Here is a 17,712-nt window from a genome sequence, read left to right as displayed (position 1 = left end):
GTGCAGTAACAGGATCTGAGTGAGTGCTGGCAGGAGAGGTGACAGTGGAAACAGCAGCTCAGGTGTTAGGGACAAACACTGGGATATGATCAGGTCTTGTTGAAGTTGAAAATCTGTGTGTGTGTCTTAGCTGCAGAGCTTTTCCCTGTTTAAATTCTGAGATGTAAGTGATTGTTTTCTGCCTGTGTGTATATAATAACAGTAATAACATATTTTTCTGGGGGTTATGTTTGTCATTATTTTCATGACATCTGTTGTGTAGGCACATTTAACCAAAGAGTCTGCTTCAGAAGTAATAAATGCTGTGATAAAACATCCCCAATACACAAAAATTAAAAGGTTTTAATGCATTTTAAAGTGTTTGTAGTACTTAAATATTTCAATAGTTGTTAATTAAAAATGGAATTTAAACATATGTTTCTGTCACTGTAGAAAAATTTAAATCAAAACTGGCATTTTCTAATCCACAGTTTTAAATGCTTTACTCATGTGGCTGCAGTTGTATTGTATAGCCTGGTGGCAAGGAACTTGTCTGTGACTTCATAAAAAGAAAAGCATGGAAACAATTAAGCATACACAAACAAAAAATGATGCAACATTTGTCTTCATGTAACTTTCCAAATTAATTGTCCCTGCAAATCTCTTTCTGCTGGATGAAGGCTCCATTCCATATGTGCTGATTTGGATTCTGTGCAGGAGCTGTTGGGTTTTTTGCTTCCTGCAGTTCCTGTGTCTCCTTGGCTGCATCACCTGTCTCAAGGCACATCTTACATGTAAGATGGTTTTGTTCCTAGCAGACAGCATGATGAGCATCTTTTAAATGCTATTTACTATCTTTATAAAAATTGTATAAAATTATAATTGTATAAATTCTACCAGACTAAGGCATTCAGTATTTCCTCTGGGGTTTTTTGTGGTGTCCTGTTTGCTTTTGATTTCCCACTTTAGGTGCGTTTCAACTTTCTGTGTTGCTGTTTCATCATCTCCTCAGAGTAGTGCAGTTAATTTTTAAAATTTTTTGTGGGCTGCCTTTAAATTTTAGGTGTAATTCTCTTTGTTATTCAAGTTTCATCATGTTTTCTGGCCACAGACATGAATTGTAACAATCTGTTGGTGAAAGCAGGGCTAATAAATTTATTAAGCCTCATTATTTCTTCTAATAGGTAGCAGAGCAGTGACCATCTGCCCCTATAATCTCTGCATCTGTTTCAGCTGCTACACCTGTGGTTAAAGTTCAGTTTCCATGTGGATTTTGTACCCAGTGTGACAATTTATTATTCAGCTTTGCTGTTTCCTTTAACCAAATAACTGTGCAGACCTTTTTCTTCGGTTCAGTTCAGTTTTTCTCTCATTTATTTTACTGTTTGCCCTTTCTCACTGCCCCTCCTTGTATTTATTTCAGTTTTCATTAACCCTGTGATGTGTGTCCCCAGTCCATGTCCTTACAGACTTGAGTAATTCTTTCTTTCTAGTTCTTTGTGGGTTCTAGTTTCTGTTCTGAGCTCTGATGGGCACCTCAGGTCCCAGTCATGATGATGTGTACTGAGATGACAATAGAAAAGCAGGCAGGAGCAATATAATGACTTACAGTTTAATATAATGGCTATTTTTTTAGTGTATAATTTTTATATGCTCTATTTAGACTCTGAGACACTGGTCATTGTTTGCAGCTCAAGACTGCCTTAGCATTTACTATAAAAAAAAGGTTCAGCAACTGTGTCTAATGTGCCTTGGTGACAAAAATCAGTGTCCTTTCTTTTAATATTATTTCTTGTGTTCTGTGTTTATCTGCTTGGAAACTTGACTACTTCTTCTCTAAAGATTTAAGAATAAAGAAAACATTCTGTAGAATCCTCTTCATTTGCAAAGACTACCCCTGACACTTTGAGCTCTGAAGTTCTGTAGGTGATGGTGAATTTTGTATGTAACACTTCATTTGTGTGTAGTGACCTGTATTCTGCTGCAGTAATTACACTCATTGCCTTCAGTATAATCTTTGTCCTTCAGTTAGGTGAGCAAAGCAAAATCCTGTTAATGAACAGGGTGAGACAAGGAAAATGCTTTTGATTTGCATGTGGCATTCATAGCAGCCAGCAAATTGCTTCAGATAATGTGCTTTATTAAACAAGTATGGCCTTGCAGAAAAATTATGAGGTCATTGCAGTTGTAGAGCTATTTTCTCTTCTGTTTCTAAATGTATTTCTTTATTCTTACAGATATTTCAAGACTTCCCTTGCCAGCAGGTAAGTTCTCTCTTTTTTTTCAGTTATGTCTTGATATGACAGCAGGCAGCTTTTAAGGGCTTGCTTACGATACAGTCATGCTTTTATATAATCAGAATATTGGTTCTTAGTGGCACTGTCATGGTACTTAGTCATGTAGGGATCTGGGGTCAAAACAAAACCTGTTGAGGTAGAGATTTTTTTCCATTTAAATGGTGTATTTTGACAAGGGGAGGAGGTAGCTGAGGTGTATTTATAGGCAGTTGTTAAATATGTGTGTGAGATAGTTAATGCTTAAAGCAACTCAGCAGAACGTGGGATCCAGCTGGCAGGGAAGCAGATTAGGAGCAGCCACAAATGGTTTTAGTGGTGGTTCAGAGGGGCAGAGTGCAGGGAAATGGGCTTGGGGGCTTTATGGGGGGAAGGAATTTCCCCAGGTCATAGTGGGGAAGGTGACACAGTGGTCACTTGGTGACACAGGTGACTTGTGGCTGAGCTGCTCTATTGGACTCTTCTATCCATGGTGTTTGAAAATTAAAAAAAATACAAAACAAAACCTTAAACCTAAAAATAGACAACAAAACCCCCCAAAAACATGGACCCCACCAAAAAAACCCAACCCCCCTGATCTGATTTTTTTAAATAGCATTTTTTGTTTATTGTTTGTTACATTTGGCCTTTAACAAACTTTTAAAATTCATGCGTTCATTTGTGCTGGGGGCTGGAGTGGTGATGCAGAGCTCAGAGTGAGGATGTCTCCTGATCCATGGCAGGTGGAATTTGTCCATCTATTCCCTGTTTGTAATGTGAGTTCTGGAATCCTGACTGAAGTGCACTTTTACTCCTGATTGATCAAGGGATTGGATATTTGCTGTTTAGGCCTGCTGCTTTTTATCCTTGCCCTCTGCCTTGATGATTCTGGTTATGTATTCATTCTTTCTTTTGTTCTTGCTGATACTAACACCTGCTGTGAAGGTAACTGCTCTTTCCTATTGGAATCAAATGGTAATTTCAGTTAAAAGCTTGATAGCTGATATTTTCTAGTCTTTTCCACAAAAACTTCAGAGCAGCTCTTCTGCAAAAAAAATCATGTTTTCTTGAAGGAGTGAAGTTTAAATGTGGAAGTCTTCTTTTAAGGATGACATCTTTAAAATTATTTTGAATGCTGAGAGTGGTTGTTAAACAGGCAGTTATGGAAAATATTGGAAAAATAAATACCTGGTGTTTAGGTCAGGCTGACAGGAAAATAAAGGATTATTAGGATTTTTTTACTGCAGCTTCAAGGACAAGGATGTGTGATAGAACTTTTTCTGAGTTTATATTTGGTACTTGAAGAGTTTGGCTGGTGTGAACCTGAGTCACAATGAGATGATTCTTTTCAATTTGAGTCTGTGTGTGGGAGTGTCCTAATTGTACTCCTTAACTGTGTCTTGCAAGTACTGATAGAGGGCAGAAGTTTTCCCAGGATTTTCAAAGGATGAGCTTTTCCCATGGCATGGCAAGAGGACTTTAGAGAGGATATAAAAACTACACACCATGGCTTACCTGTAGCAGAGATTTGGAAGCACCTCCTGGTAAGGGAACTAAGGAAACTTGTTTTTAAAACATGCTTAAAATATTGTCAGAAGGGGAGGCTGGAGTCTCACAGAGGTCTGTATTGTCCTGTGGTATTACAGTAATTTTATTAATGACCATGAAAATGGGCTTGATTTGTCTTTATTTGCCAGTAACACCAACACAAAAAGAGTTACAAGCACACTGGATGATGTAATTAAAATTCAAAAGAAATTTGATAAATTGGAAAAGCAGCCTGGATAAGAGATATAATATAATTGAATAAAGATAAGGTTCTGCATTCATATGGGAAGTTTAAATCATCAAAACTCATCTTTGCAATAAATAATGGTATGTTCTTATTTAGAGTTTTAAAAAACTTTTATCTCCTGAGTGCCACTTTCAGCAGTGGACAATAGATGTCACTAGAAATGTTCTCACTTTTGCCACCTGGTTTTAGTGCTCTAAATTTCCATCATAATAGGCTGAGGGGGGTGGGACTTTGCAGTGTTTGAAGATTTTGCAGTAAGGAGACTACTTCAGGTGGTGTCTTTATTGTAGTGTCTTGTTTGAGGTTGGATTATCCATAAATTTGATGTAGGCAGTGGTATATCAAGGTCATCCAGAACACTTATTTCATAGTGAAATCTTGTAAGGAAGGATTGTTTCTGTGCAGGAGAATGCATTAGTTGATGAGGTCGTTAGTTAAATCATTACTCAGGAGAGTTATCCTGAATTAATCTCTCTCACTGCTTTGAAGTTCATGGGTAACTTGGGTTTTTACTGCCTTGTAATTGAGGCTATGGAGATGAGCATAGAGAATTTCTGGAATGTCAACCAGGAGGGGTTTGGAGAACAATTTGTTAAAATGCTGTAATTTTGAAGGTGGGTAGAGCACACAGTTCTTGTCTATAAATGAAGTTCTCTTGCAGCACAAGTGTGTTCACAGCATGCCTGGGGGCATGAAAGTCTGGTTTCCTCTGGTAGATGCAGTTAAACTTTCCCTGTTGACACTCTGTTGGGATTAAAAGCAATCCCTCCTGGATTTTGTCTCACTCTGAATTTAAAACAGCTCTAGCATCTGTGTGATGTAGGTGACTTTTCCTAAGAGCTAGTCCTTTGTTCCTGATCCTGCAGTGCAAATATGTCTTTATTACCAGAATGAAGAAATAGTAAGCAAGCAAGAAACTGTATCAAAGAACTAGAGGAAAATAAAGACAAATATAAGAAACAAACATACACTGGATTATTGGTTTAAAAGTCAATAAAATATTATGCCAAAAAAAATTGAATCTCAGGTACAGTTGTTTATTCTCAAAGACTCCTCCAGATCATATCTCTGGTGAGTCAAATAAAATTTTGCTGGCTCTGAACATAAAGTATCAAAAAATTAATAGGAAATACACATCTTTTGCTTTGGTCTTATTTCAGATATGCAGCACATTTTAAGTCTGATGGGTTTGTGTTCACTTTTTGCTGTATAATGTACAATTTAGGTAAGCACCATTTGCACACTGTCATTGTTATCTTGAAATATTAAATGGTTTCATAACTATTTTTACTTCCAAGTCCTCATTTAGGACAAAAAAAAAGGAAAAGTTACACAATTTCAGCTCAACCTAAAGATGTTTCTGAATTAAAGCATGTCCTCATTCAGTCTCTTGGTGTGTTTGGCCTTGCTGCTTACACAGGGCCTGCTCATGATCCACTTAAGGAAATCAGATTCATCTCCTGGCACTTTCCACAGCCTTGAACAACCTCCTGCTTCCCCCTCCTCTTACCCACTGGGCAGGGGATGGGGTGTTTAATGTTGTGCTGTGCAAAAGATCCTCCTTACCCTAAACCTACACCTGCCTGGGCGATGAACTTAAATACAGCAGCCAGAATTTCCAAAGCCCCAAAGGGTTGGGTTCTTCCTATGATGTTAAAAGACAGAAAATTAAAAATCAGTTGAGGTATTGCCAGAGTTGCAGTAGGCAAGAATTGACAGAATTGAGGTTATGCAGAATTCTTAAAATAAATGTTCACATGTATTACAGAGGGTAATAAATTATGCAAGGATTATTCATGCAGCTGAGAATAAACTCAGTAGCATGAGCAGAGAACTGTTGTTAATATCCCTGCCTAAAGGGGGGGAAAAGGTAACCAACTGTGTAGGCAGAAGTAAAAAAAGTACAAAATAGTGGCTTTTTGATTTGTCACTTCAGTGTTAAGTAAGAATTAAATACAAGCTGCACTAAGGACCAAACAGTTCCTCTCATTTTAGAATCCCTAGCATGGTGCTGAAGGGATTGCACAAGGAAACCTGTACTTCTTCTCTAAAAGCTGTACTTTCAGTAATGCCTTTGAAAATCAGGATTTTTTTCTTTTTTCTAGGAATCTTTGCAAATTTTTTTGCAAATCTTTACTAAAATGTCTGGTTTTAAGCAACAGTGAACTTAGTTTTCATAGATTTGTAATGGCTTGGGATGTAATGATTTTGTGTGATGAGTATGGAACTGAAAACAGTTTATGAAATATTAGTGCTGTCAAGTTAGAATATCTGCCTGCATGCCCTGTACAGCTCTGAAAATGTGAGAGGACTTCTCTTTTGATGCAGGTATGGCCTGTAGCTTGAATTCTTTTCACTACCAGCAAGGCAGGGAGTTATTGCTAGATTTCCAAATTCCCTGCTATTACTGCTGGATGAGATTATTGCTGACAAAGCTTAAATGTCACTTGGAAGAAGTTTCTCTTCCAAATCTTCATATTTTAGAATTTTGTTGAGTAGTTTTAAAAGGTTAATCATCTATACCTCCTAAAATGCATTTTCCCATTGTTATATACCTCTGATACTAGGAAAAGCAATGTATTTATCCTTTGTAAACTGCCACTGTCAATTGTCTCGTGGTTTTGTGTTGAAGGCTTGGGGAGGTGACAGCTTAGACCTTGACATGAAATCTGTGTATTTTCCAACCTTTCCAGTGAAACTTTCTTGGCTTATTCTGACTGTGCTTTTGACACTGCCCTCTTTCCTGCATTCCCATCTGTATTTTATAGCTAATTGTCCACACAGGGCAAGAGCAACAGCAAGATTTAGGAAGGAAAACATTTTTATTAGTGAGGCTGACCTGTGTATTAATACTGAGGTGATGAGATATATTAAACACATGTAGAAAGTGCAAGTTAGCTAAATTGTAGTGTTTCTCCTTTAGAAATTTGAACCTGACAGTCCAGGCAGTTTCCAGGCCATCTCTCTGTCCATTTATTCAGTCCATAACTTCATCAGTTTGTGTATTATGGTGCTGTCATGGGAGACAGTGTTGAAAGTGTTGCTGAACTTAAGAGAAATGACAACTCAACATCTTCTTCAAGCTTGTATTTTCATCAAAGAAGTTCATTAGGTTGATCAGGCATGTTTTCCCTTTCATAAATCCTTGGTGGCTATTTCTCATCACCTCATTGTCCTCATTTGTTTAGAAGTGGCTTCCAGTGTTGTTACTTCCTCCACTTTGTCAGTGACGGAGGTAAGGGTGACCAGCCTTAGTCATCCAGACCCTCCCCTCTTCAAGTTCCATTTGCTTTCTTCCAGCTGTCAGGATCCTCCCCCATTTGCCAGGGCACTCTGTGAAATGATTTATAGTTAAGAAACTTGCCCTGGCTGCAGAACATTGTTTTTCTGGGGTTGTGTAAAGGGATAGAGGAAAAAGGAGGAGAGGGGGTAAAAGAAAAGAAGTTTCAATATAGAGAATTGAGAGTATGTATTAAAAATCAGGACATAAACCACGTTTATTGGAAATGATGTGGCAACCCTGGTACCTGCTCTAGACTGATTTTATGCTCAAAGAAAGTGAAATTTGATATATTGGGCACTTAATGGGACTGTGACATGATTGCATAAGGAGGCAGGGAGGGAGTAAGATTTGATGACATGAAAGGTCCTTCAGATCCTCTGTCCTGTGTCCCTATGAATCTTAACAAGCTGGATCAATAAAGTCTGACACTTTAAAATAAACAAAAAATCAGCAGTTCAGCACATTCCCCAATCATTTCCTGTAGCTCTGGCTCCCATGGTTTTGGAGACATCCACACTGCTGTGAGGATTGTTCTTGCCTTATTCCTGGGCAGTCACCTCAAAGTAGAAGAATTCCAGCAATCAAGGGTGCATCATAGGCAAATGTACCACTTGAATGTGGAATATCTAAGATATTTTTCTTTGTTTTAATTAATTTCTCATTTAGAACATATTGGAATTTTTTATCTGCTTCCTTAGAAATTGATATTTCAAATGACATCTTTAGGAATTATGCTGTTTGGAGGGATATGGATAGTTTTCCTAGGGAAAATTGTTCTTTTGCAAGTGGTAGAAAATGGTGTGACTGCTCCACCCTGGATAACCTGAAATATCCTGAATAACAGTTATGCAGTTCAGCTTTGAATGAAGTCAGCTGCAAATACTCTTCATTTTTAAGATAGTGAATGTGATTTTATTCCTAGTTTGGCAAGTTTGTTTTAGAAATAATAAGATAATATTTATTTTCTCGCTGAGGATGGACAAGAAACTTGAGCCTTATTGTCATGTGGGCACCTGGTGACAGTCCTCAGCCAGGTTTACCAGGGAGAGATTTGTCAATCTTCCATCTGAGAGGTGGTGAATTTCTGAATTTGTCTTGTGTAGTTAAGGGTGCAAGGAGTGGGGATCATTCGGTGCTTTATTTTAAACATACTAACAGTTGGCATTCTTCTTAAAAAAAAAAAGAAGAGAAAAAAAAGGCAAGTTATAGAGCTTTTGGACAAAATATAAAAGAAGAAAACATTGAAAATTCTTAGGGGTTTATTTTTTTGTGGGGAGGAAGGGACACCTTGGACAGAAACTGTTGAATGTGAACTACAGATTTTTGTTGGTACAATATCAGAGGAATTGCAGAGGAACTTCGAGCTCTGTACTACATGCTGTCAAAAAATAAATAACTTGTAGTAATGTTTTGCTTGGAACAGGATGCCTATGTACTCTGAGAAGATGTTTACCTGTTTTGGTGTCAAAGGAATACAGAGCAAAAGTGGTTCCTTGTGGGTCCTGTGCCATTAAAGCAGATATGCAGGACCTGGCAGTTCAGAAAAGTTCTTTGCACTCTGTGCAGCCACATGGATGTTCCTGCTGGCAAACTGGCTGCTGGTGGTTGTGCAGAAACAGCTGGGGGGATGTTGGCAAAGGTTATTCTAATGATGCACTTGGACATCTGAATTAAAATTTTGTCTAGACTCTTTCAAAGTTACAAAAATGGGACATTGAATAGTTGCACATTTAAAAAAGATTTTTTAAGGGTTTTTGATAAGTGGTTAGGGGTTTCAGGATTGTTTTTTACTTTTGTCATAGCAGGTTTTTTTTTGGTTTGTAAAAGTTTTTGTATAGGCAAGGTGGAGAATGTGTATCTGCTAAGAGTAATTGGAGAATTCATCAACCTTTTTTACAGGAGAAAAAACAAATCCAAGAACAGAGCCAGCCTGGCACATGGAGAGTAGTTATAATCAGGGCATCAGGATATTGGGAATGAGCTTCTGCTGCTCCTTTACAGCACAGAACCTTCAGTGACAGTCACTCAAACTGTCTTGTTCTGGTGCAGAATTACTTAAGGAGAAGATGAAATGTGGCAAACTGAAGAGTCCAAAAATCATGGTTCCTAACTATGTGTTCTTCAGTCTGTTCTGCTGATGCTCACAATGCATTGACTGTTTTTATACAACTGTTCCACAGAAAGTGCAGCTTCTGTGAATTTCTGTAACCCCTTGCTGTAGTGTTGGAGTGTGTTACTACCCAGGGTCTTCACAGCAACAGCTATGGAGTGAAGGAAGGGTGGGGATAACAGTGGGACTGAAAGAAAGAATCTCAGTATCAAGCTGGATCTTGTGTAGTTGGCTTATACAAAATGTTAGTTATTAGTGTGTGTTTTGTTCTGCAAGACCTGGGCTGGGAGTGGCTTGGGATCTTCTCCCAAAATACACACGAGCTTGTTTGAAGAGGAACATCACTGACTACAGTGAACCAAGAGGAAAAACATTGCACGGTGAACTTTAATCAAGTGTTTTGTTGTAAGTTACGCCTAAAATGACCATAAATAAAGGATTATATGATCTTTCCTTTCGTTTATTTTTACATCCTTAATGTATAGTTTGAACCCTCTCCTTGTGCCCTTAGCCCATAACTTGTTTGTGCTGGCTTTGTTTGTACAGCGAAGGCTGGGAAAAGGAAGTAAGAACAAAAATCGATACCTATGGCTTCCCCCCCTTCCCTTTTTTATTTTCAGAAGAAAATATTAAATTTAATATTTAAAATAAGAACATATTTAAGAAAATATCCCATCACCTTATGATAGCTGTGGTGTGTCATGCAGGCCTTTTCTCTGGGGACCACTAATTTGAATATGAAAAGCTACAAAAATTCTTTTGTCAGGTATAAAGCTGATGTTCTTCAGGTTTTCATACAGAAGGGTCAAACTTAACGACAACAAAGTCTGTTCTTGTAGCAAGTACATTTTTCCTCAGGACTTAACTCTGAGGAAGGGTCAGGATAACAGAAGGGGGCTGTTAAATGCCTGTGCTTCCATTAGTGGGCTGGAATTACACTTGAGATAGATGGGAAACTTCTTAAGGAATTCTTACATTGTTTAACTCCGGCACAAAGATGTTTTCCAGATTATATCTTTGTGCACTAATTATTCCTTTAAGAAGATCTTTGAAGTTTCTAGTTATTGTCCATTCAGATGACTTACTGGAATGGTTTCACATGGTTTGATTTTTTTCTTCCATGACAATCGGGGAGAATTATCTTTGATAACTCTTTTTGTGAAAGGCTTAATACAGAGAAATACTGGAACTGTATTTCCAGGATTAATAGACTTTATGTTGTGATTCACATTGTCTTCAGATGTCTCAGTGAAGCCAATTTTCATGGATTTGAAGAGCAGCTGAATTAGTATCTCTGATCTCCACTAGAGATCTCTTCTCTGTGGTGACCAGGACCCGAGGGAATGGCCAGAAACGGTGTCAGGGGAGGTTTAAGCTGGATATTAGGAAAAGGTTCTTCACCCAGAGGGTGGCTGGGGACTGGAACAGATTTCCCAGGGAAATGGTCACAGCAGCATTCCTGACAGTCCAGGAGTGTTTGGACAACTCTCTCAGGCACATGGGGGGATTGTCTGGGTTCCTGTCCTGGGCCAGGAGTTGGACTTGATGAAAATTGTGGGTCCCTTCCAACTTAGGGAGTTTTATGGTACTAAGGAAAGGTTAGACTGCTACTAAGGCTTTTAGTCCCAGTAAAAAATTATTGATTAGCACTGAAATTCCTGCTGACTGTTCCATGGTCATCTATGTGCCCTCCCAGAGGTGGAGTAAAAGGTATTGAAATTTGAGGCTTTGCAATAGAGAAGGGTGAGGGAGGCAAATGATCCAGTGAGGTGTTGGAGGTAGTGACTACCACTGAGCTGCTGGAAACATCAGTAACATAATTACTGAGATTTTTATATAGAACTTCTAAAAGTAGAGTATTAAGTAAAAATTTTAAGGACAGTGATCAGGCTTTGTCTAATGACTTCAAAACTTGAGGGGTGAAACAATTCTACCTACCCCAAGGCAAACGTGACTTAAGTCATTCCTTGAAGATATTTAACCTATTAAGATGACAGTTTCACATCTTCTTCTGCAATTTAAAAAATCTTATTAGGCATTTATTTCAGGGTCCTTGAACTCTCCTACTCCCAGTTTAAGTTTATGACATTTCTTCTTCATGTCTGTGTGGCAGGACAAGGTTTATATTCTTCCTCTGTTTATGCAGGCACTGATATTTCTTTGTCCTGGACTCATGTTCACTTAAAAGCTTGAGTGCTGAGTCTTGAAATGCATCAAATGGGATTGTGGAGAGCAGTACCAGAGGTTTTTTGGAAGCTGTGCTCTGCAGCTCAGAACTGTGCAAGAGATGAGCTCTTGGCCCTGTCAGATGCTGTTACATGCTGACAGTGCTGGCCCTGTGATGTTTGGTAAAGTAGGTCATTCAGGCTGCCATCAGAAAGGAGTTTTTTTGGCTTTTTGATCTTTTGTTTATCATCTGAAGACATAGGATACTTATTTAACATCCCTTCTTCAGATCTGAAGAAGGGCTGTGCCCAGACATCTTTGCCAGCTGTATCAGTTGGTTTTGTACATCTTGGCCTTGCCTATTTTCATTTTTATATCAGCATTCTTGCACATCTGTTTCCATCTTCATCAAAGCCTTTTGTGCTGAAGTTGTCAAGTCCCTGGGTAAAGCTCACTGCACTTCAAGCTCAGCTGAGTTTGGAGCTACAGAGCAGAGGTTGCATTGGTCTGCTCATCAATTTCCAGGTCTGAAAGGATGCAGAGAGGGGATATGTGGATATGTGCTGCCTTTGACACTGAATGCTGCTCCATCCTGTAACTGCTCCATAACTTGAGCTGCATTTGGTGCTGAGCTCCTGGGAGCCTTTCTTAAGATGAAGCAACAAGTTCTTGTGTTTCTGAGCTCTTTGACACCACTCTGCAGGCATTTTCCTAGGTAAACAGAACTTGTTCAGCAGAACTGTGCAGTCTTGTGTAATTGGAGGAGCAAATGAGGCTATTTAAGGTGGTGGATTTTGCATTGAATAAAAGATTTTGTGTTAGCTGAGGATGACCTTTTATTCCCTGTAGCAGCATAAAATGACTGCCTGAGGAGCTGATCCTTGGAAGTTTATTGCTGGTCTCATGAAGCAGCAATGTAACTGAAAGTTCCTGAAAAGTGAATATCCCTTCTTGGTACAAAATAGGAAGATTCACTTGATTAAAGTGAATAGGAATTGAATTTTGTGTGGCTTAGAGGCTCAGTTACACCTGGCCTCTACTAGAGGTTCTCCTAAACAAAGCATCAAACTATTTTTTGGAATTTTTCAATCCAGATTTTGCTAATTACAGAGAAGAAGGGGGATTTGTGCCTGTTTAACAATATTTTCTTATTTTTTTAAATATGCTTTTCTTTGCTTGATAGCTCAGGCACTGAATTTGCTTGGTAATATAGTAAGTACATTAATGTTTGTGTTACAAAACTTTTAAAAGATGTGTAAGAATTAAAAATTAATTTTTAATTTTCTGCTTTCTTAGACTTGAAGGGTATCAGCATTGGCTTGTTGCTTTGTTCTGTGACTCTGGAATTTTAAACTTAAATAGCTCTTTGTTTTAGCCTATAAGAGTTTGTTTATATATAAGGGATTTTTGCTATGCTCATCCTTCACTAAGAAATACAATATGAACTGTTCCACCAGTGTGTTTTCATACATAAATGGAAAAATACTGCATTATTGTGAGGTCATGGATTACTGTTTTATTCAGTTTGTAATTGCATTTAATAGTTTGGGAGTCTGAGGAGTTGCTGATGTTATATCTGTGGTTTATGTAACACTGGGAGTCAGATTCAACTAAAAAGATGTTTGCAACTGAAAGAGTTTTGATGAGCTGTTGTTTTAGCTTTGTATTTGGCATCTGGAGGAGAAGCAGGACAGGAAAGACACATCCAGGTGACACCATTTCTGGTAAATAACTATGTGGCCCTACATGGCTGCACAGCTTTCTTACTTTTTTGTTTAATTTCTTCTTAGATAGATGAGAGAGAAAGCAGCAGACACAAGAAGACACTGAAGAGATTTGCTGATCCAGAAGCAACTTTATTTTCCTAGATCCCTCTTAGAAGATGTGGCTAATTATTTCTAGGTTACCCTTGAATTGATAAAGGTGGATTTTAAGAATCTGTAAGGTCAACTGATCCACTCCTGAATCTCCTCCACTGAGCAAAAGTAATCCTCACAAAATGCAATTCCTTTAAACAGCATCAAAGGGCTGGGCTCCTTCCCCTTCAGATACCTTCTACTGTGTTTACCTCATAAATGGAAGGTTTTTGTTAGGTCAAGGAAAGTTCTGGTGACCATTTGGAGAGTGCCTCTGGACTCCTCCTCTAGTCCCCCCACACTGGAGGCTGAAGATACACAATGCAAACTGATAAGCACAGTGAATCTGTCACAGACCAAATTATATTTTGCAGTAAAATAAAGAATAGCATGTGTAGGATTCACTTTTTCTCTTTTTTTTCACCTCTTCTCTCCAGGTGTCCATGAAGTAGATTTAGCTTTAAGCAATGGAATAGTGAATGAACTTCTCAAAGATGTCCTGAGGATAGAAATGGTTTTGTTGGGTGGATTTTTTTGTAAATAGCCTCGAACAAGAAGAAACAGAGATTTTGAATCAGTGTCCTAAGGAAGGAGTAATTTTAAACCTTTTTCATCTTTCATGGCATTGACTTTATCTTTCTCTACAGCAGTCTTCAAAAAATAAATGGAAGGAAGTGGGAGAAGATGAGCAGCTTAATCCACCCACAAGGAAATCTGCTACAACTTTTATGCCTGAAAACTAATACAACCCATATGGGTTTAAAAAATGGCTAGCCTTTATTTATGGAATAATAAAATTAAAGTTAACTTAGTGTCCCTTTTAACATCTGTTTTCTTAACAGCAGAGGCTGGGAGGCTGCACTGCTGCCTGCTCTGCTGCACAGCATCACAGGATCCCTTGGGAAGGGGAGGTGTGGGAAACCTCATTAACAATGGATTCCTCCTGCTCTCTCCCAACACCCTGATCTGTCCTGCTCCCCACCTCACTACTACAATAGGTTAAGATTTGAAAATAAAACCAATGAATTCTGACAACTACTGTTATAAAACGTAGCTCAGAAGATCATAAAGCTAAACAGGTGACCATGGTTCAGAGGGTCACAAAGTGTTGTTTTAAAACTCTGAACTTTTTGGGAATACCCAAGATTATCTTACTATTAAGCTCACCAAATGGAGAAATGTAACAATAAATTCAGTATTGGACTGACTTTTTGCCAAAAGAATGTCTTAAGCAGAGATCCTCAGCAGTTTATATTCTAGAATGAGTTTATCTAAGTGCTCTCTATCTTTCTTCTTCAGGAGAAAAATGGCCTAATGTAGTCTGGAGCATGGAATTAGAGTTTGCTCATATTGCAAAGTCTAAAATGAATTCATGGAGGTGATGCTGCCTCTCAGATGTGCTGAATCATTTCTGTTGAAAAACTGGGCTTGGATTTTGACACTTAAAGTAAAATATCATTTTTCTTTCAGTTCTGCTGTCAGAATGCTCAGAGTTAAATAAGAAAGACCATCTCTGGTGGCAGGAGAATGATGACAGAGGTTCTCAGTCTGCAGAGACCTTTGGAGGTCCTGGAGCCCATCACCCTGTTGTCCTCTGTGCCTTTTGGCAGAGGGTGTTCAGGAGGAAACTGAGCTAGAGGAGGTGTGGGTGGAGCAGAAAGAGTTCCTTGGGGGCAAGGGTGATAGAGACCAGGTAATCCAAGGCAGATTTCCAAAACAGCCTTAGCAAACCTGAGTTTAGAGTAAGGCAGAGGTCAGGAGTTGTCATTTTGGATTTGTTCTAATTACAATGCACCATTTTTCAGTAGTTCCTGTGAACAAAGATGATGTTTGTTTGACTTTGGCTAAGAGGAAACTTAGGGTAGATTATATTTTACACTTTAAAATAATGCATATACCCAAAGAATAATTAGAATATTTAGAAAAAACTCGCACGAAGAACTAATTTGAGGGAATGAAAATGAATGAAGATTACAGTGCAGTTACAGTGTCTGGACAGCATGTTTGAGGAATTCTGGATACTAACTAGGAAAAGTGAATTAATTCAGATGCAGAAGACTGTCACTTGATCAATAAACATGTTCTAATTTTTAGAACATTCATCAGCCACTCTCAGCTTTGTGGGCTGCAGTTGTCATGGTAGAGAGCATTTGTGGCTTTACCAAAAAAATCCTGCACTTGTTCTGAGGGTAAACTTTGTTTGAAAACTTTCTTTATCAGCTAGATGAATGCAATGAACTCTTCTTCCATCTCCTACAGGAATTTGCAGATCTCCTTCAAAACATTGCCCTTGCTCTTCAGCTTCTAGAAATTACTAGAGTGATAAACAGTAGCCCATGAAGTGGCTAAGACTATGAATTATTGAATCCAGAATCATAATAAGCATCACAGAACAGATTAGGTTGGAAGGGCCCTTCAAGATCATCTACTTCCCACCCCCTGTTATGGACACAGTCACCTTAGACCAGACCAGGTTGCTCAAAGCTCCATCCAACCTGGCCCTGAACACTTCCAGGGATGGGGCATCCATGATTTCTCTGGATGTGTCTCACCATCCTCATAGTGAAGAATAGCTTCCTAATACTTAATTTAAACACATATTCTTTCAGTTCAAAGCCATTCCTCCTTGTCCTGTCACCATGTGCCCTTGTCAGAAGTCCCTCTCCAGGCACTGGAAGGGGCTCCACGATCTCCCTGGGGCCTTGTCCAGGCTGAACATTCCTCACTCTGTCCTGTCTCCAGAGCAGAGGTGCCTCCAACCCTAATGCTGATGTCATGGCTGTGCTCTGGGCTCTAGCTCTTTGGTTTTGTTCTAACAAGTGAATAGGCTGCTCTTTTCTCCCTTGGAGGAGATCTCTGTTGCTGTTCATCTGGTGGCTGAGGTGTTGCTGGAGAGGAGCTGAAAAGCAAATTTCTGTTCTGCTCTGCAGCACTACCCTGGTACCAATCTGTCTGTTTTCTTCACAGTTTCCAAATCCTGAGTTCAGTTTGATTTCTCAGCACAGTGGAACTTGGACAAGTATTCCCTGTTTGGTTCTGTCCTGGTCTCCTTCCTAACAATGCTCCAACTTGCCAGCTATTGCTATTGTTGAATAGAGATATTAACTGTTGTGAAAAAAAATTAGTTGAATAGCAGAGAGTTCCTAATAATGGCATTTACTGAGGGAGAAACTGGGGTCAGTTCTGTGCTGATGAGGTCTCTGGGACACCCCCAGGAGTTCCAGCTCTGGACATGACCATGGAGAAAGCCAGGGTTTGCCAGTTTGTGTGATGGGCCTGATCTTTGTTTTTGTTTGGATAAGCTTGAGTGGAAAAAATCAGACAGCCTTTTATATGTGTCACAATTGTAAAAAACTAAACCCTGCTGTTTAACCCTTTGCTCCCCAGAGCTTCTTGATTTTTGAAGGCGACATCAATAGGAGACAGGCTCAGCACCACAAAGAAAATTTTAAAAACTTAATGCCTTGGTACAATTAAAAAAATACTTCTCACTTTTTTCCTCCCCTCTTGCTTTCCAAAAGCTGATGCTGATAATCAGTAGTCTTTAAAAACAAGCTGAAATTGAGCAACCAAAATCATAGTCATAGCAGAAAAGTCTTAACTTGAATTTTCTTGGGGCAGAATTCCATTTCTTAGCTGACCTTGGCCTGTCTGTTGTTATTGGGGTAGTCTGAGCTTTTTTTCTGGTTAGAATGTGTGCTAAGGAAAATGGCCAGTGCTTCTACATATTCTTAGTAAAAACTTATGAATTCTTCTTTTTCTATTAAATACTTTTTTAGGTTTTTCTTTGATAGCTGTTATCATCATTGCTTACCCAGAAACTGCTACACACATACTATCAGAGTGTGTCAGCAAATGCATCTTGCACAACAAGAACCAATGCTCCTGTTCCACAGCCCTAATTTCTGACAGATGTTTCTTACCTCAGTAAATGGTATAATCTGATTGGCATTACTTAAAACAGATTACTTTACATAAATGCTGCCCAGATACCTACTTGAGGAGCAGTATTTATAAAATGTTGTAAATACTCAGTATACTCTGTATACTGGAGATGTATTTAACTTCTGAAGTTTGGGGGTTTTTTTTCACTTTGTGCCTTGTCTGCTGCTGCTTCATCCCTGCCTGCCTTCCTCCCTGCAACTTGGAATTTTGGGGTTTCTGAACATCTCCAGAACATAAATTTTATGCTTTTGGCCTTTTTTTTTTTTTTTTTTTTTTTTTTGGTGCAGAAAAAGATTATCATGTTA

General features: G+C 38.7%; 1 protein-coding gene across 2 annotated transcripts in view; it reads left to right on the top strand.

Moving 5' to 3' along the window:
- Positions 1 to 17,712, top strand: part of PTK2 (protein tyrosine kinase 2) — a 189,446-nt gene that overhangs the window by 37,981 nt on the left and 133,753 nt on the right. Inside the window, exon 3 of one of the 2 annotated variants that reach the window (XM_071421881.1) lies at positions 2,217 to 2,243. The exons of the other annotated variant lie outside the window; for it this stretch is intronic. The gene's annotated coding sequence lies outside the window, so the exon portion shown is untranslated. The remainder of the gene's footprint in view (positions 1 to 2,216; positions 2,244 to 17,712) is intronic. 2 annotated transcript variants of the gene reach the window in all.

The sequence above is a fragment of the Agelaius tricolor genome, unplaced genomic scaffold, assembly GCF_023055355.1.
Source record: "Agelaius tricolor isolate 1412-34295 unplaced genomic scaffold, bAgeTri1.0.p SCAF_2, whole genome shotgun sequence".
Taxonomy (NCBI): Eukaryota; Metazoa; Chordata; class Aves; order Passeriformes; family Icteridae; genus Agelaius; species Agelaius tricolor.
Note: the sequence above shows the minus strand (reverse complement) of the source record. Positions and strands in the feature narration are given on the sequence as shown.